This window comes from Epinephelus lanceolatus, chromosome 1 (genome assembly GCF_041903045.1).
Source record: "Epinephelus lanceolatus isolate andai-2023 chromosome 1, ASM4190304v1, whole genome shotgun sequence".
NCBI lineage: Eukaryota > Metazoa > Chordata > Actinopteri > Perciformes > Serranidae > Epinephelus > Epinephelus lanceolatus.
Window position 1 is genome coordinate 51,490,858 of NC_135734.1, and position 20,315 is coordinate 51,511,172.

General features: G+C 43.2%; 1 protein-coding gene across 3 annotated transcripts in view; it reads left to right on the forward strand.

The window, feature by feature from the left end:
* The first annotated feature begins 10,360 nt into the window (after positions 1-10,360).
* dag1 (dystroglycan 1) overlaps positions 10,361-20,315 on the forward strand; it is a 74,533-nt gene continuing 64,578 nt past the window's right edge. The window contains exons 1-2 of one of the 3 annotated variants that reach the window (XM_033625928.2): positions 10,361-10,916; positions 12,614-12,747. The gene's annotated coding sequence lies outside the window, so the exon portion shown is untranslated. Of the gene's footprint in view, positions 10,917-12,613; positions 12,748-16,677; positions 16,698-20,315 lie in introns of those variants that run through there. The other 2 variants (XM_033625927.2, XM_078171970.1) reach the window with 2 other exon arrangements.

Consider the following 20,315-nt stretch of genomic DNA (forward strand, 5'->3'; position numbering starts at 1 on the left):
TCTGACAGAACGTCATGTTCAACAAACATGAAATTAATGGCTACAAAAAAATATTAAAACAAACAAACAGGTAAATAACAGTAATGGTGATGTCTTATATGAAAACCTAGCGACACTGCTATTTTGGTCGTTGCTGCAAAACCTCACCTCAGTGAGTCGCCACCTGTCACAGGTCCATTTGTTTAAACTAAAACGGTTGTAATGGCAATGGTTCACATAAAGTGGCTGCCGCTCTGGTCATCCTGCTGTGTTGCTTTAAATGGGAATGTCAGTTGTACTCTCATTAAAAATGTTTCTTTGCTGCAAAACACAGCACCATTAAAATGTTATATTAACAATTATTAAATAATAATAATAATGAAACCATTTAAAAGGTGCCTTTCAGCACACCAAGGGTCACCTGTTGTAATGTTGCCACTGAGCGTCGTCCAGTGTTTTGCAGAGTCGTTTTGTGCTGCAGTTCTTGTCTGAAATCAGTCAGAAACAAATCAGTTTGCTTTTGGATTCTGGGTAAATTCTGAATGAATTCACGGCGCTGCGTTTTGCAGCAAAGAAACATTTTTAATCTTCTACAGCTCTCATTTGTGTCTCTGACATTTTCACCTTCTCCATAGCAACGCCAGCTGAGGCTGCCGTGTTTAGAGCCAATGTCTACACCAAACAGAAATAAACATGACTTCTTGGGTATTAAATCATTTATAGTAATGGTCACAACATAAACATATGCTATGATATCCCTTTTTACATTGAAGAGTAAAAAAAAAGACTCTGAACCCAGCAGCTGCTTCCTCCACACAGCTCTACCTGTGCTGTATACAGTATATAGTGTATTCTTGTCTTGTCTGGCTCTCTTTGTATTTTTGGCAGGTCATAGTAGTATCATATCGTCTTCTTCAGACTCTCCTTCTCCAGCGCGCACATTTTCTCTGTCTTTGTCAGACTCAATATCACTTCTACCTCTCCTCTCCTGCCCTCCCTCCCTCCCCCTCTCTCTCCTGGCTCTCCTGTCTCACTCTGTGGTGTTGGTTAACTCCTGCTTCCCCTCTCATCGGTGCTTCTGTCATGTACCGTCATGAATATTGAAACACCACCTCCCTCAGTAAAGCCTGGCCTGTCTGAAGACGTTAGGAGCAATGAATACCTCCTCCAGCAGCTCGTCCTTGCTCTGCGCTAAGATGTTTGAGCGGTGCCTGGATGCTGCCCGGAGCAGGAACAGCCTGGTACTCCATTATGTTGGAGTTCACAGATAGTCCGCTGACCTCGCTGTCGTTTCAAGTCAGCAGATATATATTTAATATTTGTGACAATTTTTAACACCACAACGCTGTTGTAAACCTGAGTCTAGCTGTGGTTAAGTGTTCAGAATGCATTTCAACTATTAAAATCAAAACACCTTTGTTTTTGCTCCCATTTTTAATTATTTAAAAATAGAAGATTTTAGATTTTTTGTTTGCACACGTAAAACTTACTTCTCTCAAATTTTGCTCACATATTTGTTTAAATCCATGTTTATGACCACTTTGCCAACATAACCGATCCACCTGACAGGTGTGACGTATCAAGATGCTGGTTAAGCAACTCGATTACTCCACAGATGTGCCTCAGGATGGTCACAATAAAAGGCTGCTCTAAAATAGTGCACTTTGATTAACGACACAATGCTGCAGATGTCACATATTTTAAGGGAGTGTGCTGTTGGCATGCCAACTGCAGGAATGTCCACCAGAGCTGCTGCTCGTAAACTGAATGTTCATTTTACTACCAAAAACCTTCTCCGCTGTGACTTTGGCAGTTCATCCAACCAGCGTCACAACCACAGACCACATGTAACCACACCAGCTCAGGATCTCCACATCTGATGTTTTCACCTGCCGCTGAGAGTTGATTCCTGACAATTTGTGCACCAAGTATGGAATGTGATTGCTTCTTCCTGCTTCCTGTCATTTTGATATTGGCAATGTACAGCAGTTGATCGGCTTGAAATTCATTGTTTACAAAAAAAAGTTAGAAAAAAAAAAAAAGTTGGAATGTGGACTGGCAGCTCGAGGCAAGGCGCAGAACCCCTTAACTGCTCCAGGGGCAAAATAATATGGCCGACCCATCACCATCCCCCTTAACTGTAGCCCTTTTTAAACAGAAATTGTGCAAATTTGCAGGAAAGCCCAATCAGTCTTTTTTCAGCATTGGCAGTATAAAAACAAAATCGGGGAGTGCAGCAAAATGCCGCCTACCTACTTTTGTTTATACAGAATGTGCCTTTTTCGGGGCAATGGGGGGCGTGAGCAAGTAACAAAACGTGTAGCTCAGCGTGTGACGTAAACAGTGACGTGGGAGGGAAGCCGCGGCTGGTCAGTCCTTCGGCCCGTCCTTCACCGTCCTTCACCGTCCCCGTCATCTGACGGTTAATGGCCTCTTCGTTTGCGAGGACAAGGAGGGCGCGCAATTCCTTGTCTCCCCAGTTGCTCATCTTTACAGTGTCTGTCAGGTTTGTGTTTCCCTCTTGCTACTAGCTGCTCGCTAATTCCTGCTATCAGCTGTTTCCTGTTTATCCACCGCCAGTGGGTCGCACGTGCAGCGTCATCAACAGCTCCTCCCACAAGTCATCAACAGCCCCTCCCGTTGCGGAAGGTCACCTCGGACTGTTTAAACTAAATGGGTTCCTCCAATATGTCTACCCTACGAGGAGGAAAATTGGGCACCTCGGATCAACTCGCCAGTCCGGCTCTGTGTGTGCACTTGCGCGAGACCGTGAGACATGGGCACCGCGTTCATGTGTGTTCATGTGCTTTCGCTGGTCTCGCACAAGTGCACACACGTGAACGTGGTGCACAGAGAGGCAGTCAGAGCTACAGGCTACAATGAGGCTAAAAACAGAGTTCAAATGAGGTTTTTCCAAACAGCTTTTTATGTCGGGGCTTCAGGACACTTGGATCACTACGGACGAGCAGTATGGAGATATTTTGTGGTTTCAATTATGTGTTTTTGGACGTTTGAATCTGGGGCGCCGTCAGCCTCCATTAGGTGGAGTTGTGTTGCTACCTCCTCTCCCCTTGGATCTCCACAAGTGATGTGAGGACTCTAAAACTTCACCTGAGCCTCCCTCGGCATATGGGTGAGTAGATAATGGCTGAATTTTCATTTTTGGGTGCACTATCCCTTTAAGATCAGCATCTCCTCTCTCCTCCCAAATCGTCTCAGCCAACCAATCACTGCAGAGTCGCGGTATAAACAACCCCTCTTCCTCACTCCTCTGTGTTGCTCATCTCGCAGGCACCCACCATCACCTCAGCTCCACCTTCCATCAGATGACTCAGGACTCCCCGCGGCGGCCAGCTCAGACGCCCTCCTGCAGAGCGCTCTCTCAGGATGCTGCTCCAGCTTTGGGCCACACGAGCTGAGACAGTCTCTGCACCAAAAGGCTCGGTGCAGCAGTTTTACATCTTATTCACGGGTGGTGAGCTGTTCTCTTCTTTAACTATGAAAAGACTACAGATTTATAAGGTAAATAATGTGTTTAATAGAGCATGCAGGCACGGAGGAAGAATGTAGAGGTCTCTGGGCTACAAAACCATGGACCCCCCCCCCCCCCCCTTGTAACTTTTGTTGCCTGTCCTGAATGGTTAGCTGAAAGGTTTGATTGAGATATAGAGGTAAAAATGAATAGATAAACTGTGGGGCTGCTAAACTGGTACTCTACCCAGCACCAACAGGTCTCTTCTGCTGGGCGGCCTCCTTGTTGGACTCAAGGTCAGATGGCAGAGGTGGACAGGCTGTTTAACAGGTGGAACAGCTGGACTAATATGCTAGCTTGCTGAAAAACACACCATCTAACTGCAGTCGAGTTAGCTGGTGTGTTTTTCCGAAGTAAAATGTTTCTGCTTTCCTTGTTTTTTCACATTTTTTCACTTTTTTTTTTTTTACGCCTCCACGCTGGCGACAGCCTTCACTGGAGGCATTGTGTCTGTCCCATTCTTATGAACGTGATGTCTCAAGAATATTTGCGGGAAATTTCTTCAAATTTGGCAAAATTGTTCACTTGGACTTAACAATAAACTGCTTAGATTATGGTGGTCGAAAGTCAAAAGTTAAGATCACTGTGACCTTGTCTGTCTCCTTATCTCAAGAACCACTTGATTTTTTTTTTTTTCAAATGTGGCACAAACATCCACCTGGACTCAGTGATTAACTGATTAAAATTTAGTGGTTGATGGTCAGAGGTTCAGATCACTGTGCCCTTGTTGGTCTCATTGTTGTGAACACGATATCTCAAGAACGCCTTGAGGGAAGTTTTTCATATTTGGCACAAACAGCCACTTGGACTCTAGGATTAACTGATTAGATTTTGGTGGTCAAAGATCAAAGATTAAGGTCATTGTGACCTTGTGTCCCTCTCATTCTCGTGAAGGTCGTGCCTCAAGAACCATTTGAAATTTGGCACAAACGTTCACTTGGACTAAAGTATAAATTGATTTAAAGTTTGTGACTGAAGATCAAAGGTCACTGTGACTTCACAAAACATGTTTTTGACCATAACTCAATAATTCATGCGCTAAAATTTGTCGAACAGGATACAACAATACATAGGCTACAATGCAACTGAATTGTCAGTCAAAATATATATACTTGCGTTCACCCACAAATTAGACATACAATAACACAAACAACACATAATCATAAAAAACAAACAAACACAAATGTCTAACAGGATAAAATAATGAAGGTCAAAAGGTCAAAGGTCAGCTTGACTGTGACATCATCATGTTTTAACGTCATATCTCAGGAACAGAAGGGGAGACATTTGGTCAGATACTGAATTGGTGACTCTAATCTTCAAACTGTGCTGATTGTGTAGATCTTCTGTGTGTGAAGCATCCATGTTTTCACTGACATGGATGGAGACTGTCAGAGACACTGGACTGGTTCATGATAACTGGAGATAAAGTAACTCTGCATTCACTGGCTCGTACTCAAACACACACAGACACAAATAATTTATTTGTTTGATTTTTAAATAACTAAAGACAGGATGAGGCCACAGTTGGTGGGATTTCGGAGGCCCCCGAGCACCAGCCCAGTCAGCTCAGTGGAAAATCCATGCTTGAGAGCATAATGGAGCATTACGTAGAATTCTCACCCATGCAAAAGTTCATTTACATTGGAGTCTCATTTTTCCTTCATCCCACTGTCTTAAAATGCTGTTTTTGGTACTGGTTAGTATTTTCTCAACATTTTACACAACCATACCCTTAACTCATCTGCCACGTAACCCCAGTGTCCTACAGAAACCTTCTACTGTCATAAACATCAGGACTTTTTATCAAAAATTGAGAATGAAGTGGTCAGTTGTCCAATTTTGTCTTTTTTCGTTTGTGACATTTAACAATACATTTTCAATTATCTGACTCAGCCCCAGACTCACGGAACATCTTTCTCCTACACAATGGGGACAATGACTGCTGTCAGTTATAATAACACTCTCAAAGATGGCCTAGTTCTGGGACAAAATACCAACAATTTTCAAGATATGTTTCACCGCTCTTCCCCTTCAATCATATCCCGATCACTCCACGTCACTTCAATGGCACGACAGAGATTCTGTACATTGTCACAGGTAACTACATACCCTCGAAAAACATCTGCTCCTCATGTACCTCTCCACTTGGCTCTGCTTTTCTTTTATGTCTCATTTCTTTCATATATGATCATTGAGCAGTCACAGACACACAGTCGGTTCATTGCGGCTGTCGTCCTTACACTCCTCTTTGTTTGATCTAAGACAACTGTACTCTTAATTAAACGTAAATTAAATGAAACAAATTTAATGAGTTTCACATTTAATTCACACAAAATGAGACATTGCTTAGAAGTGACATCTATGCTCGCTTGGTAAAAAAGATTTGATGACAGAATGAAGCAAAATCAAATTAAAGCAGTTTTTATGAGGACAGTCGACACTTGAATCTATAAGTCATAATATTTGGGGGAAGTCAACGCTTCCTGGTCACATCACTGGCAAGCAGACTCTCTGGAAGGCTAGTGACTGAAAATCTTGTTTTCTCTGATTTTAGGTACAGTGACAAATTTAGGCCAAAGCGTAATTTTCAAGATAGAAACCTGGGCTCAAAATGAAGCTCATCAACTTGGGAAGTTTCTATGTACAAGTGAAGCAGTGACATGAAACACAAAGTGATGAAAATAATCACTTTTGATGAGAATTTGTCAAACGGACGGTCCAGACAACTTGTCTAAAACAAGCTAACAGACATTAGCTAATGTCTGTGGAGAATTGTTTTGCCTCCAGCTAAGCCCCGCCCACCAAAAAACACCATGCTGTTCACTAACAGTAAAAGGGTCTGTAGCTGACACAGAGATAACATCTGTGCAGAAGGAAAAATACAAGAAGTAGAAAATCCTTAAAACAGCTGACAGAGATAAAGTCCTTTATTTTATTCTATTTAAGGCTTTTGGTTCGACTCTCAGCCCCGCGTTGAAGTGTCCTTGAGCCCGACACGGAGCCTCAAACTGCTGGTAGTGAGCAGGTCGGCCCCCTCACACAGCCGCTCTGCTGCCACGGGTGTATGAATCTGTGCTTGCGAGCGTGGGTGAATGTGCTGCGTTGTAAAGTGCTTTGCAGTGCTCTTGGGATAAAGGCGCTATATAAATGCATTCCATTTACCGTTTACCATCACCCTACTTCACACTCCGACTATTACATATTCACACATCTCCACCTTCACCAGAACAATTGCATGTTAAGTGCCTTGCTTGTAGGCACCTGAACAGTAACTGGCAGTGGAGGTACAAGTGTTTTTCATTCACTGTTCATGAGCGTGTCTGGGATGTGGGCTGGTGACCTTCCAGTCAAAGTTTCGTTAACACCGCTTTGGAGAGAAATCAGTGTGGAGAACATTATGAGCTATGACGAATAAGGACTTGTTCAGTCACAATTATTCTTGGCAAACTTTCCCAATCAAAGTTCAGCGTTAGTGGTGCTTGTGGCTCCCAGCATGAGGCTGTCTTTAGAGGTGAACCCCTCTTTGCACACAAAGACCTGAAAAGCCATTACAAGACAAAAAACATGAGGCTTTTACCGCGGACAAAGACTGATTTTATGAATTCACGGAACACTTAGTTGAGCTTTTATATCAAATCAAGCCTTATTTCACGCAGTGCTAAAATGCATGAGCACATATAAAAACACTCCAGGTGCTGTCCATAAAGTCAATATGAGCAAAGACACTCAGTCAGGCAAATAAATAAGCTTTTACTTCACACAGATACACGTTTGTTTTTTTTCCTTATGTAACACAAAATGTGAAAAAGCAACTTTATTAGGCAAAAATGGAGAAAAATTCATATGTGAAAAAGTTGGCAAAAATATGATCTGAATCACTTTTATTTTGGTCAGTTGGAGGACGAATATATTATTCATAATGAGCGCAGTATTTATCAGTCTGTCACATCCAGCTCAGTCACCAGAAGAACATGTTGGCGCTGTACGTTTCTGCAAACCACAGATACATGAGTGCGTTTCAAACACATCATATCAACGTTTCTAAAGTGATAATGTATGAGCTGACTTTGTCAGTGGGAGGTGGAGGGGATGATGGATGGAGAAACACTTGGGTGAGACACCTGCCAAGCTGCAGAACAGAAGCTCTGGACCAGCAACAATGACTGCTTTTGGTGGCACAATGCGCGATGGAAGAACAGCAACCAATCACTAAAAAACACACGTTTGGCTACAAAGGAAAGGAAAGGATTTACCATGAAAAATGAAGCCAATGCAGAAGTGCCAAAAGCTGCAGTTCCTCTAATGTCCACTTGAGGCTGGCTCCAAGAGTGAGTCAGTCCCCACAGGCCCCCGTGTTAAAATGTAGAAATAAACATCTTTACAGTGAGCTCCAAAAAACTGTTCTGGTCTCTGTAGCTAATTTCAACATTCATGACAACTGTACAGGGACTGAATTTATATATAACTCACCTGTTTACATTTTATTAAGGCTTAAAATTACGCACAATTAAAGGCGGGGTCTCTTTAAGTGACCCGGGAGAAGCATGTTTGAAACCATGTGAACTCTGACTCATTTCAGGTACGTCCTCACCATGTTTCTTTTCCTGGACCTAACCTCCCTGACTTTACGTTAATTACATAACTGTACGTTAAGGGCGTAACGTCATTCAGGGGCACTAATTTGTAGGATATCATACAATCCGTCTCACAAGAATTCATTGCCCCATCACAGCTCCACCCTTTCGCCCAAATATGGTCACTTCTGGCTCCAAAAAAAACAAGATGGCTACTGCCGAAATGCTGAACTCGAAGCTAGGGTTCCAGCGATGTATCGGTTTCAAGGTATACCGTGATATAAAAGTTGACGGTTATCGTACCGTGTACATTTGCTTATCTGCGATATTGAAAAAAACAATGTAACTGTACGGAGAATCTCCCCTTTATTTTAGCTTTTTTTCAAAGAGGAGACTTTTTACACAAACATTCATTAACAAAACGGTTTAAAGTTTCAGTTATAGTTATAAAACATTTGTTCAACCTTTCTGTTTTCATTCCTTTAAGTGTCATTCTGACTGATCGTAATATAAATTCTATAATCCCATGAAGCCGTGATTATATTCTGAGACGGTTATCATACCGTGAAAAAGCTTGGCTCCAAAAAACCAAGATGGCGATGGCTGAAATGCTGAACTCAAGGCTTCAAAATGGGAGTCCACAAACCAATGGGTGACGTCACAGTATAGCTACGTCCATTATTTTTACAGTCTATGGTACAATGCTGACATTTATCCTGCTGACTGCGCTGACTGAATCTAACTTTAGTTGTTGCACTGATGAGATTGTTGTTATTTAGTGTATTTCACTACTGCTAATATCATACTATTACGACCCGATTTCGTACATATCCCAGGTATTTTGAAAGGCTGCGATCACATGATCAGTAGGCTGATGGAAACTTTATCCCGGGACTCTCCCCAGGAGACCGCTGTTTGGAACCACGTGAACGTTGAGTCATTTAAGAAACGTCCTCACTGTGTTTCTTTTCCTGAACCTAACCTCTATAAATTTATGTTAATTACGTAACTGCACATTAAGGATATAATGTTATTCGTGGGATGCTGATTTGTAGGATATCATAAGAACCCTTCTACTAGAATTTGTCGCTGCTCCACAGCTCCACCCTTCTGCCCAAATATGGTCACTTCTGGCTCCAACAAAACAAAATGCGACCTCGAGGCTTCAAAACGTGAGTCCACAAACCGATGGGTGACGTCACAGTAAAACCACTGCAACTATACATTAATAACATAACTGTACGTTAGCAATGTAATGTCATTCGTAGGACGCTAATTCGTAGAATATCATACGAACAGTTCGACTAGAATTTGTTGCTCCTCTACAGCTCCACCCTCCCGCCCAAATATGGTCACTTCTGGCTCAAAAAAAAAATAAAAAAATAAAAATGCCGAACTCGAGACTTGAAAACAGGAGTCCACAAACCGACGAGTGACGTCACAGTAGCACTACTGTAACTTTACGTTAATAACATAACTGTACGTTAGCAATGTAACGTCATTTGTAGGACGCTAATTCGTAGAATATCATATGAACAGTTCGACTAGAATTTGTCGCTCCTCCACAGCTCCACCCTCTTGTCTCAATATGGTCACTTCTGGCTCCAAAAAACCAAGATGGCGACGGCCGAAATTCTGAACTTGAGGCTTCAAAATGGGAGTCCACAAACCAATGGGTGATGTCACAGTAGCTACGCCCATTATTTTGTACAGTCTATGGTACAATGCTAACATTTATCCTGCTGACTGCGCTGACTGAATCTAACTTTAGTTGTTGCACTGATGAGATTGTTGTTATTTAGTGTATTTCACTGTGTCCATGAACAACAGAGCCTGTGACACTTCACCACTTGACTGCAATGCTCAGGGTATTGATAAAAAAAGAAAGCTGCAGGATGATCATTCACCTCCCGGATCAATGTCATCATCATAATTCCATCTGAGGAGGTGTTGAGTAAACATATTGATTTATTTGCTCATGATTAGGGCGCATGCCTTCAGAGGCACAAACAGGCGGGGGGGGGGGGGGGGGGGGCAGAGTGAATGAAAAAGGAAGGAGACAAAGAGGAGAGGAATAAAAGGAGAATGTGGGAGACAGGAGAGCAAATATAGTGAATGGGAGAGAGGAGGAAGGATTCAAAAAAGAAAAGGGAGAGGGGGGCAGTTTGGGGGAGGAGTAATTCAGAGAATGCGAGCCACTGCCCTCCTCCCTCCCTCTCCCTCCCTCCCACTCTCCCTCTCCACTCCTCCTCCTCCGGGTGGAAATTCATCCTTCAGGCTCGGCAGCGGACATTTGTGTGGAGGACCTCGGGAGTGAGGGACGTGTTGAGCCGCCTCTCTCCAGCCGAGGTGCAGCCTCTACAGCCCCGCTGTACTCGTCCGGTGTCACCGCTGCACACACTGATGTGATTTATATTTGATTTTTATTGCTGTCACCACTCGAGACAACATTTCTGTCTGTTTTTTACGCGTCACATTTTTCCTGTTCAACTTCAGGATTTCTGCTGCTGGTTTAATCCCAACTCCGGGCGCTGCTCCATCTGGAGCTTTTTCTGCTGCACTTCTGAATCAGTAACTTTGGAGCAGCCCGAGGAGACAGCCTGCCGCCAGCCGGAGACCCGACACCGAGCACAGCCTATATTTGTCCGCTCGGCTGTGTGCGGAGAGGAAGGAGGAAACCCAGCTCCTGTCGCCACCTCCGCCACCAGCCTCCTGCTCCGCCGCACGGAGGGAGCAGCAGCAGAGGAGGAAGAAGAAGAAGAAGAAGAGGAGGAGGAGGATTTAGGCTGAATTACACCAAGGGATATAAAGCTGGAGGAGATTTGACGGTCAGTTTGTGTCTCTCTCTCTTGTCTCTGTCTCACTGCTCAGTGTGTCTCGCACATTTCTTCCTCTGTGTTGCTGGAAACTCGGAGACATGGAGCGGATACCGGCGGAGGGGACAGGAGACATATGTGAGCGGATCTCTCCGGTGTCTTGTGTTGCTTTGTGTCGAGGTGTGATCGTGCACACTCGGAGCAGCGTGAAATTGGGTGCGTTTGATAACACATCCGGGTCCGCTCGGCGGGGTTTGGGCTGCAGCGGCAGCAGCAGCTCTGTGGTCGAGGATATTTTTAGGCAATCGCTGTGTTATTAGCTGCCTTGCTGGGCTCCTTATCCCAGCTACCGCTCTCCACCCCTCCTTCCCTCACCTCCTTCCCTTGCTTCCTACCCGCCTCCCGTGCCCGGTGCTCGGACAGCTGAAGCCGCCTGCAGCCCGGCAGGCTCATTCCTCTGGCTTCAAACCGAACAGGTGCATTTTAAAGCCAGGCCAGGACAGGCTGTGGTCCAAGAGGCACACACACACACACGCACGCACACACACAGGGGGCCTCTCTATCATGTGCACCGTGTTCACACGCTCCGTCTCGCGGGTTATTTTTGGCGTCCAGTGAAGGGACAGTCCCTCGAGACTTCCAGGAGAGGTCCGTGCACCGTGCACCCAAACTGAGCCCAGTGACCTCATTGTTCCTGCTACTGTTCCTCTATCCTCTCCTGTGCACGCGAGCCTGTGCGCGTGCTCCCGTGCGCCACAAGGCTAGTTAAGTTGTGTGTGTCAGCTGTGTGAAACGTGTCGGCGGACATGGACACACAGCTCGTTATGAGCTCCGGTAATGAGCTCCAAACACGTCCACTAACAGACACCGGCTCCGGTAATAACGCGGAGCTGTGTGGAGGTGAAGTGTGCGCGCACCGGAGGATGTGTTCGCCCTCCTCGTCGAGATTCCGCGCACGTATGCTTTGCCATGGAGACGTTTGACAGCCTGCCGCGGTCTGGGTCTGTCTCCTCTGACCGAGGGACGAGACAAAAAGAATATATATGTGTGTGTGTGTGTGTGTGTGTGTGTGTACAGGGGACAGAAATATTAAGACACCACAAGTAGGCTACGGTGTGTTTATGGTCCTCAGTGGTGTCCACAGCAGGTCAGGTGGGACATCAGGTAAAATGGGACGAGTAGGGTTTCACATTTTGGGCTCTTTAAATATCAGCAGCTAAACATGTTAGGGACTGTTCGTTACTTATGAGGGGAGGAGGTGCACAAAGGAGGAGGCGTGTCAGATAATTCTGGATACACTGGGCAGGGGAGGGGCCTTCAGCTGTAAACAGCCATAATTTGTATTTATTTTTCAGACTTTTTTTTTTTAAGAAATCTGGCATGTTTTCTTTAAAAAAAATAAATAAATAAAATCACCGAAAGTACAACATTTATAAAACAGAAATTATTGTTGGATTTTCAAATATCCGACGGTCCTGAACACATCGTGGGATGTGAACCAAATCTGAGCTCAAAATATTTAATCAAAATCACTTTATTCTACATTTAGAATTTGGCCAAAAATAAACTTTTAGCACAACAGGTGTGAAAACATGAGGCTTTTTCAACTTCTTCAATTTTATTTTTTTTCTCTGGTTTAAATGTTTGTGTCAATTATTATTATTTTTTTTAAAGATTATTTAAAAAAAAAGGGTTTTGCTTTATTATAGAACAGCTGAGGAGTGACAGGAAATAGGGGACACAATAGTAACGGCACGTCACAAAAGGCCACAAAGCCAAGCCACCGCTAAGGCCTCAGCCTACCCGGCGAGCTCGAGGGCGCCCCCGTACTGCTGATTTTAAGGTATGTTTTCTTTTAAAATTGCCAAAATAACTCGGGGTGGGAATCACCAGAGGATTTGTTTTGATTTGATTTATTTATTTTGTACATTAAAAATAAATAGTGATATAAAATAAAGTAGAAAAAACCCACAATATAGAGACAAACAATAAGTCATGAACAGACTGTGATCAACAGTATCACAATACCTAAGTTACAATACAGTATTATTGAGACTTTAAATATGTTGTGATATGCTGAATATTGCAATAATTGTGATTTATTACCTTTTTTTCCCCTTTTTAAACTGTAAATTATGTCTTCAGTTTTCAGTCTGTCCGTCTCACCTCAGACATTTTTTTTTGTGGCCGTGAAATGTATCTAGTGGACTGAAAAAGCGACTTAATATATTATTTGTATTTGTAATAATAACAGTTTATATAATACAAAAAAATAATACCTGTCACTGACAAAATTAACACTTTTCCTCACGTCCAGAAACTGTGAAAACTGGCAAAAAACAAAAAATATTGTTGGATTTTCAAATATCCTACGGTCCTTGGATCCATCATGTGCAACGAATGCATCAGAATAAAACAATGTAAAAAAAAAACAACTGAGCTTTAAAAGGTAATTTCACCAAAATCAGTTTAGTCTTTGAGTCTTATTTAAAATTTGGCCTAAGATGAGTAATTTGTGTGAACTAACCAGTGTGTGCATCAAGAATTTAATTTTCATCTTTTAACTTTCAAGTTTTATAAATGGTCATTTAAGGTGTAGTTGTGGTCGTGCATTCACACTCAGTCACTGAGAGGCTCAAGGAAAAATATTTGTAGCTTCAGTGGGGGTAAAAAAACAAGTCACACTCCAGCCCTGCCCTCCTCTGATAAATAAAGAACAGTCCCTTGTTACACTGCAGAGCGGAGATTAAAAACCTCACTGGTCCCAGACGTTTCCATGTGACATGATGATTTTCTGTGTTGGTCATAAGTACAGCTGAAACAGCCCACAGGGAAAATTGGACATTTTTCTGATGTGAACCCAAAATGTTTTTAGGCTACCAGGTGCTATCAGATCATGACACATGGTGTTGTGTGCCACTCTGTCATATGACACACATTTTCAGTATTTTTGTCACTTAAAAATATTTAAGTTGATGCAGTGAGTCCATGTCAGCCACAGTAGTCCAGACGTAGTCATAGTTGTGACACACGTTTGTTGATTGTCGACAGTATGGCACTGAGGAAACAGGAAGCAAAGGACTGGGAACGCATGGCGGAAAAAACGGATGATCTTTATTAATGAATAGTTTGGTTATAGTTATTGATTTAATTCATTATTAAACTGATACATTGATTTAATCTTTTAAAAGTACAGACAAACACGACTGTCTCAGCTGTCCCATTTTACCTGAACACATCATGGGAGTGAGGTCGGGGTTCTCGGTGTGTTTGAAGGTCCAAAGTTTACAAAGTGTTGAACTTGGAAACGTATTTTCTTTCTGAAGATACAGCAGATACACAACAAGATGTGAAAGCAAAGGTGTTTATTTGGTGATCACCAGATGACCTGACGTCACCCAGCTGATATAAATGACATGTAGTTACATTTTCTGACTGTGAACCTCCATGACACATCTAATGAATGTGTTTGTTGTGCTGTTTGGGATTTCCAGCACCGTCTCTGGTGTCCTCCTGATTGTTTTACTGGAACCAGTTTAGATTTTTTTTTGAGTGAAAGTTATTTTCTCCTCCATCAGGGAGGCCGAGGCTTCAGGTCTGGCCTGACTACAAAGGTGTTTCTCTTTTTCCGTCAGTTGGCTGTTGCAGCCTGACCTTTGAGGTCCTGGTAGCGTTTCAGTTCATGCCTGGCTGCGATCCTCAGTGTGATTTGCAGAGTGTGTGTAGCAGCAGCAGCAGCAGCAGCAGCAGCAGCAGCAGCAGCAGCAGCAGGCACACAAGTGAAATTCCCCACTTTTTAAACGCGTCATTTCCAATGACATGTTTCGGCTATTTCTGTTTTAATGTCATTCGATCGTTGAGAAACGCTTGGCCGCTCCATCCCACAGGCCCCTAAATAAATTAAAGGACTCGACTGTTCAGTAATGGGCAATTTGGAGGGTTGGGAGTGGTCCCATGGGTGTCATTATTCTCTGGCTGAGGCCTACAGAGGAGGCCTGAATGTCCACCTATTCTCCTGCCACCCCCCATGGACACACACCAATACCTCCTCACTTCATCACCCCTTCATCATCTCTATTCTGCTTTACTCTTTTCACTCCTTAGTGACGTAAATGAGCCAGGCCGACAGCTGAACATACTTGCTCTTGTGTGTGTGTGTGTGTGTGTGTGTGTGTGTGTGTGTGTGTGCGTAAACAGGCGTCATGTTGATAGGACTGGTGTGTTTTGTAGACAAGCTGTCTTTAATCCTCGACACAGAGAACAGTGTTTGTTTCCCTCAGAGCAGCAGGAACCGCCTCCACTGATGATGATGGTGCGTGTGTGTTTGTTTCTGCACCGTGCTGATAGTTTGTTCACTTAGGGACTGTTCCTTATTTATGAGAGGGGTGGGGGTGGGTGGGGGGTTGTTGCAGAAAGAAGGAGGCATGTTGAATAATTTTCTAGGCACTGAGGACGGACTTATGTTTATTTATTTAGGGGAGGGGCAAACAACCTTGCTGAGGTTTGTATTTATTTTTCGGATTTTTTGAAAACAAAACAGGCATGTTTTTGTTAAAATTGCCCATTTGTCTCGGTCAGAAACTGTAAAAACACAAACTGTTGTTGTATATTTAAATATCCGAGGGTCCTTGAACACATTACAATGATGAACGCTCCCATTAAAAAGAAAAACATAACCAAATCTGAGATTAAAATAGTGACATTTCATCAAGTCGATTTATTCTACATTCCAAATTTGGCCAAAATGAACTGTTAGCATTAACTTTGAGTGAAAACCAGAGGCTTTTTCAACTCCAGGATTTTGCCATCAACTTTTACGTCTCAAACATCAAAGGGTACGTTTTTAAAAACTAACTGGATGAGTTGTGCATTCCCCGTCATTTAGGAGGGATCAAGGAACAATATTCATAGTCTCACCACAGCCACCCGCGCTCTGATAAATAAAGAACAGTCCCTCCGGTGTGTGTCTCGTGTATACTGATATTTCTTGTTTTATGAGCGAGGATGAGTTTGGGCGTGTGTGTGTGTGTCTATGCATGAGTTGGCTCTGTGGTAAGCTTTGCAAAGTCTCCCAGAGCAAGACGCATAACCTCCTCCCCTCCCCGTGATGGCCTCGGCGTGGCTGATGGCGAGCTGTCAGTGTTTCCCCCTGCAGATGTAGAAGTGTGTGAATATGAAGCTGCATCTTGCTGGAAAAGGACAAACATGTTGAGCTGACTTTCCCCCGGATGAAAAAAAAGGATTAAAAAACAGATTAGTGTCCCAGGCAGTCGCAGTAAATAACCTCATCTTGTCTTTTTTGATGAGGAGCAGAGGACACACAGCCTGTGCCACACACACACACACACACACACACACACACACACACACACACTCTCATACTCATCTGTTTGTGTATTAGATTGGATGTATTTATGTGGCGCCTCATCATCCTGCACTGTAGCAGAGCTGTAGTAACACAAAGAGGTGAGAAACACCGTGCACACGGAGCTCTCTCCCTCTGCAGTGAAAAGAGCTCCAGTTGTTTTCACGCTGTGCGTTTCTTCTTCATGTTTTCTGTCATTTTTACAGAAGGAATCTCTGTGCTAACCTCTGAGGGTTAAGTAAACAGTGTGTGTTTGTGTGTACTTTGCCTGTGCAGTTCCTGGTGTTTGTGTATTTCTGTTTCACCGGGTCAGCCCCGGCAGAGCTCGCCTGTGAAAGGCGCCTCAGTCTTCAGTTAAAAAGGTGTTCTTCCAGCCTTAAGAGGTTTGGATTACCTCTGGAAGGCATCGTGGCAGCCATCTTTTCAAGGTGATGATCAGCTTAATAGGAACTGAGCGCTGCTGCACGAGATGTAACACATGCTTTGTGTTCGGCCTGCTGTGTGTCGGAGGAGGAAAACAAAGTCTTCGGGTCTGTTCTGTGGTTTTGCGAGGAAACCCTGGAACTCCGCTTTGGGTTTTGTCTTTGCCTTTTTCTTCCCCACTTGAAGCTTACATAATCTTTAATGTGCTGAGTAACTTCTGACCTGAGATGACCCACACACAGAGGCTCGGCGCAGACTGCAGAGTTTCAGCTGCCTGTCATTTATGGAGACGGTAAAACCCCTTTTCCACAAAAATGAATACGTGTGCGTGTTATTAAATGTGGGAACAGCCGCTAAAAATAGGTGATAGACTCCTTTCCCAGCAGATGAGGGTGTCTTTATGTAGCTAATGTGTTTCTTTATTTACTGGTGTGCCACATTTGACGCCACCAACAGGCGTAAAACAGATCAGTAAACAGTAAAGCAGTGTAGAGCACCATGTTACAGTGGTGTCTTCCTTTTTTTGTTTTATATACTCTATATAAAACAAAAAAAGGAAGACACCACTGTAACATGGCGTCTTCCTTTTTTTATATACTCTATATATTTATTATCATATCTATCACTTATTAAGGGTGGGACTCACCAGAGGATCCACGACACGATATTATCACGATACAATATTTTGACAGTATTAGATATGTTGTGATATGCTGAGTATCGCAATTAAATATATTGTGACTTATTACCTTTCCTTAACTGTAAATTATTTTCCCAAAGGAAAACATTGTTAACATCTCTTGATCTAATCAGATCAAGTTTTCAGTCTGTTCAGCTCACCTCAGACTTTTTTTTTGGCAGCGTAGTGGACTGGAAAAGCAACTGATTATATTATTCTAGCAGGCTACCTAAAGTTTAATTTGGATTTGTCACATATATAATAAATCAATCTATACATGACACTGTGACGATATGATCTTGCAGTACTAATCTATCACGATACTGTGCTGTATTGATTTTTTTCGCACGTGTATTGTTTATTCAGTCTCTCTTTCAAACTCTGTGCAGACTAAAGTTGAGATGTGACTAAACATTCGAGTGCTGCTTGGACAGAGATGGACAGTAGTGAAGGAGCTAAAACTAGCCAACACTTTGTCAGTGACCTCTTACACTGTAATATATGGTGATAGATCTTCTGTGTCTGTTGTTGACGTTCCGAAACAGCGTGTTAATTTACATTTGCTATATTCATTCTGTCTTTGCTAAATACACTAAAGTTTTCACAGGACATTTAGTTTAGATGTTTTCAGTTTGCTTTCAAAATAAACTTATAACGTTGGTAGAACACGAGTGTAGAACGTTGTATAGTCCTCTTATTTAGGGTTACACCTGTTAATGAGGAAACAAGAGACCTGAGAGACTCTGCTGGCAGACATGTATTCAGCTTCACCATCAGAGCCGGACAGCGCACCAGTTCCTACACACAGCAGTGGAGGGCGTAACAGTGTCTCAGAAAGGACAAATGTAGGCTGTCCATATGTAAAAGTTAGGTTTGGATAAAATACAACATGGTTTGGCTGAAAACAGGCACAGGAAGCAAACAGCGGGCTCTCGGGTGAAAGTCCAGGGTTTGTTGAACTCATCCACTTTCCAGCTCTTTATATTACGTTGTTACCAGCTGCGTTTCAAACTGACGGCACTCAGCGCGCATCGTACTGCTGTTAGTGGGTAAGGAATTTTTGTTAGTTCTGAAACTCCAGGAGTACACAGTGCTCACAAAACTTAACAGAAATATCACAAAGGATGTTTAAAAGTCACATAATCCGTTATGTGCTCAATAAGTCGCATGTGGCCGTTAACAAATCTGAGGAGATTTATTTAGAATATCCCTCTGATCACTGTGCTAACAAGGCTGTTTTTCTTTTGTCCCCAAAGAGTTCAGATTCACTTTTTTGTTTGTATTTCACCCGACAACAGCTTTGGTTTTTATCCCATTTTCATCTCGGCAAACAAGATTTTCGTCAAAAGGCAGATTGGAGTCAAACATATTCCCCAGACGCTCCCTCCACCCCCCCCCCTCTCTGAGGGTGTTTCTTCTGTCTACGTCTGAGCTACTCCCTATTTCAGAAATCAATATCATCCAAAGCAGGATTGAGTTCCTCTGTTATGAAACGCCTTGTGTATCATCCACATGATAAGTCTAATCTTTGGCTCCCTGCTTTTCAAACTTTAGGTACAAGTGGAGAGAAGGATTCTTCTTTCAGCTCAGAGATCAGCAGAGAATTTTTTCTTTCCTATTTTGAAAGCTTTAGGAGGAAGGTGAAAAAGAAGTGTGCATGTTGTGGAATAAGCCCACTTTATCACATTGGGAGATGAGATTTAGATCCTTTAGGCACTTTCTTTCTCTCTGTGTCTCATTCTCCTCCTCCCTCGGCCCTTCTGGGCTAAAATAGGGGATGAGGCATCTCCTGCGTTTCTCTGCCTACAGTTGGCTGCAATTCTGTCGCTGTGAGTCATGCTCTTGCCATGGCTGAAACACCACTTGTCGATACATATACTGCACATTTGTCAGAGAATAAAACGGTCCTGGGATGTTTAAAGAGCCTCGCAGGCTTTAAAAGGTGTGGGCCTGGGCTACTGCCGCTATTCTTAGTCTGAGATAACAACAGGAAAAAACAGAGCAGGCTTCGGTTGATGACGTCGGGCGGTTGAATCAGAGGGTGTGCAAGTGTAAATTTGGAGCACGTACAGGACAGAGAGCTGAAGTTGTTGTCATGGTTTCAGTGCGGTTTAAAATAGAGACCAATGAAGACGTGGAGCCAAACAGAGGGGTTAATCCATAATGTGCAGCCTCGGCACCTTCACTTTGACTGTTTGCTGAACATTTAGGCTCCCTCTGATTGTAATCTACAACAGCTCTTGTCATGAGCTGTAATTCCTTCTAATACATTTCCTCTGGGTTACAGTGCTCACTGCAGATCTTGTCAGTCTGTCAGAGCTTATATTGTTTTTCTCGACTCTGCAGACGAGTCTCCAGCTGCTGTTTCACTCACCTGTTGGGAGTCGCTGCTGCAGAATCATCAGCATTATAGATTAAAGTTTGCAATCAGAGGAAGCAGGAAATGGAATCAGAGGTGTCCATGCAGTCCTGCTCATGTGCAGTTACGTTTGCACAGCATGATTTGTAGGTGATTTATCCATACTGGGAGATCGTCATGGTTGATTTAAGTCACAGTGTAAACATTTGTGGTGTGTCAGTTTATAAAAGTTCACACCCATCAGCATTAATTTAACAGTTTTGATACAGGCCTGGAGCCGTATTCGTCCTGTGAGCAAACAAACAACAGTCTAATCAACACCTGTCAACTTTAAATAATCGTCACTGAAACTGTGGCTCTTATCAACTCTGGGAATGTGCTCAGAGGAAATTATTTCAGACATGATGTGTTTCTGACTGCAGATTTCCTGCGAATAAAAATCATCAGAAGAAACTCAACAATCAGAATCCTGATTCTTTGACATCGCAGTGACATCGCAGTGACATCATAGTGACACTGAATGGGTGATGGGACGTGTGATTGGAGGATAGACAGCAGTGTTGTAACAACAGAACAGGATCTGTG